This window comes from Lygodium microphyllum, chromosome 10, assembly GCF_053477565.2.
Source record: "Lygodium microphyllum isolate KBCC chromosome 10, Lygodium_microphyllum_v1.1.10, whole genome shotgun sequence".
Lineage (NCBI taxonomy): Eukaryota > Viridiplantae > Streptophyta > Polypodiopsida > Schizaeales > Lygodiaceae > Lygodium > Lygodium microphyllum.
Window position 1 is genome coordinate 55,170,934 of NC_141144.1, and position 3,844 is coordinate 55,174,777.

Genomic DNA, 3,844 nt, shown 5'->3' on the forward strand with positions numbered 1-3,844 from the left:
TGATCCATAGCTAAAAGTATATGATAGTACAAATTTCCTTTGAGTGATTCAATACTCAAGAATTCTAGTATCTACCTAGCCATTTCACATGTCTATCTTTGATTATGTATTCACACTTGTGTCATTTTGTTTGTTATATACTTTCTCCTCCATTTTTGTGTATCCCAAGTATTACAAGCTCTTAACTCTCTTATATCTCTCATTTTCAATCTTGCATTCTCAAGAGAGAAATCTCTGATCCCAGGAGGCATATTCCGTGGTGGATTTCATAAAATTATTGCCGGGGCTCATGCACATGGTGGAGTCCTTGTGTGAAAAGTCAATGGGAACGCCTATCCTTTTCGGGCGTCTCGTTAAGTTAATGTACAAGTGGGTGATTCCATAGCAGGTGATTCCATAGCGGGTGATTCCACAAAAAATACATATTTAAATTAATGGACATTTATGAGTTTAGAGTGTGCACTCGTAATAAATTAAGGTTATGACTGAGTTCTAATCTATTTATTTATTTTGTAGCTAAAGGCTGCTAGATATTCACTTTTGTCGATTTAATTATATTATTTTCTAACAATTCTAAACTCAGTTGATGTGTAGAGCAAGTGGCAATGGCACTGGGAAGCACTGGGGGATAGTGTGTATTCAAGTTATTTAGAAGAAATTATCATTTTGATGGGCGCGCATCTTAGGCATGGCACTAATATTTATTTTGACATGCTTATTTATTAAAACGCTTGACATATATTTATTATTTTGTATGCGCATGGGCACATGATTTAAATACTTGTTATTGGACATTGTATTTAGGCACAGCCCGACTCTTTGGGAGCCCAACCGCTTTATTCTTTATTTGGACAAAAGCAAACACAAAAGCTAAAGCGTGCTTTGTGAAGCACTCATACAAGGCATGGGGGGAGATTGTATCCAATTAGTCTTCTTGCTTCATGTCGTGCAAATTTTCTCTCTTAGTTTTTGACTAAAAAGTAGAGTTCTTTGTTCTTGGGGACCTTATGGCGCTCACTATGTACGCATACAACATCTGATTTGTGCACCAATGGTATCAGAGCAAAGCTGAGATTGAGGGCTTCCAATCGCTTACCCTCTCACGCGAAGGCGAAGCTCCTAAAATGATCGAGCTCTATAGTCACTCTTGTGACAATCCCTCGGTATCAGCATGTTTCTAGCGGTGAAGAACCCCTTGCTACGCACTCAGATCGCGAAGGACCAGCCTCTACAAGCGGAGGACCATCCGGGAAGTTTCAATTGTGAAGTTTATTCTTTTTCAAAGACTTGCAGCTTGATTAGTGATAAAGCTTAACTTAAGCTTTTTTTAAAAAAATTATCACTTGAAAATTCACGATGTTGCAGTGGTAGGATGTACTCCCGTTCGACGGCACCGTCCAACTTATATTGACATCATGGTCAATTCAACTTCGACTAAAAATATTTTTTTTTAAAACAAGAGCTTTAAGCTTAAAGCTTATTAAGCTCTAAAGGCTGAATTCCCAAGGTTTAAAACCTCTCCCATAGCGGGAGCTCATACACAGCAACTCTTGAACGAGTTTTCGACTTCCATGTAAGCCCCCATACGCACCTACGGTCTGACAAAGTTAACTTCCAGCACACAAATTGCTATAGGCAGTCTTAACGGATGACATATTCTTTTGGAAGAAGGCCGATATCAATTCCCATAATCGTGAAGAAGAAAGATTATCGAAAGCCACTTTTTTTTAAAAAAAACAAGCTTTGTAACCGCGAATTTGAGCTACGCTCATCCCACTAATAGGATTTCGAGTATGTGAGGTTGTTTGAAATTTTGCAGGATGACCGATCAAAATATGGAAGATTTTATGGCCGAAGGTGATTTACTCGAACCAACAATGGAGCAAAAACTAGACCTAATTATGATGCAGCTTCAAGAGGAACTTTATTTATGCAAAATTGGTCAAAGAATTGCAAAATTGGTCAAAGAATTGAAATTGCATACTCTTTCTACTCATTATCGCATCAAGGCTGCATTCTTAGGCAGCAGATACAATGGAACATAAAAAGTGCATGACTTAGAAATTAAAATCGGTGATTGTGTTGAACGTAGAAATTCCCTAGTTGTGCCTTTGCAATCTAGTGATATTCTTCTAGACATGCCTTGGCGTCATTAGTATAATCCTGATATAGATTATTCTATGCATTCTGAGAGAGGAATTTTGGTGTCGAGAAGCGCTTAAAAATAGCTAAAAATTACAAATATCAAGGGAAAAATATGCAACGTCAAAGGCGGTGGCTCAACCTAGGATGATTTTAAGCGTCAAAGTGCTTTAAAGGCCCCGAGCGACACTTATTGATTTTTCATAATTTTTTAGACTGTTGTGCGGGTTGACAAGAGTTATCGGCCAATGCGGGATGTCGAGCCGGATGCCTAAGATTTTTCAGAGCTCAATTCAGAGTCCAGACGAAGAAATGGCCACAAAATGGTCAAGATATGAAAAGGTGGACACTTGGGAGGCCTAAATTGGGCATGCCTTTTGAGTTTGGACCCCCCCTCTAAAATTTTATGCACCTTATGAAGCAAAAAATGTGGAGAGAGAATGAGGGATGAAGAAAAAACGTGGAGCAACATGGCGGCCGTTTTTTGCGCCCTCTCATGAGATGGAGATGGAGTATGCAGGCTGAAAGCAACCCATACAATCGATCATGGGCTTGATCTTCCCTCTCTTGGCTGGTCTTATCGCCTGTCTTCACCCGTCAAATGGTGGCCTCAATGGAAATCTCTGATTTAAGTCTTTCTCTCTCCTCCCTCTCTCTCCTCTAAGGGCAGATTCATGTGGTGAAGAAGAAGAAGAAGAATGGATGACAGATGCTTGTCCAATGAAGACTGGATTGCTCCGTGGTGCAAGAGGAATGAAGATTGCTGATTGTGGACTGTCATGAGCATCAATGGCTGCTGGAAATCAGTCCCGAGATATGGCAAATAAAAACCCGCAACCCGCAAAGAACGGTAATCTCATTTTTACAAAGGAAATTGATGTTTTATGCAATTTGCTTCGTGAATACTTGTTTCCATGGGATGATTATGCATTATAATATTATTTGCAATGTCTTCCAACTCTTTATGCTCAGAAAATCAGAAAAGCATGTGTTGTGGATGAAATTAATAGTGTAAAACCCGTGAAACACATAAAATTTAGAAAAATTGGGTGTTTTTGAGATATAAATGGAAAATATAATAAGACACACCAACTAAATTTGTGTTTTTGCTGCAAATGAACCTAAGGGCCACAACCCACAACTCATTTTGTATTTTTAGTTATTTAATATTGCAAAAAATACAAGAAAAATAGGGAAAATGGGTAAAAGTAAGAGAAAAATGGATTTTGAGTGCCGAAAATTAAGGAAAAATAAGAACCATGTTCGTGTATGTATGGGGGGGTCTGAAGTATGAGTTTTAGCCTTAGTTCAGCCCTACCTTTATGTTTTAGTGAGTTTTTATTGCTTTTCATACCACAAAAAACATGGAAATGAACCCTAAACGGATCAATAATGCACAACTTGAACGGGTGAGGGGGTAGAGTGTGTAAAAGGTGTTTAAATGCTGAATGAAATTATGAAAATCTTGCTGGTTTTTACGCATACCATTTAGGTTGGTCGATAATTAAAAATTAAGAACCTAGTAGCACGAGGGTTTCTCGGTGTCAAAGAGATTGTGCGAGAGCTGCAGAACACGGGGTTCAAGATACAGCAAGAAATGAGGCTAACAAGAAGAACTCAAATATTGGAAGTCAATGATCACTATATTCCTTATCATAATCATAGAGTTACAACAAAGAAATTGAGCAAATTCATGTTCTTG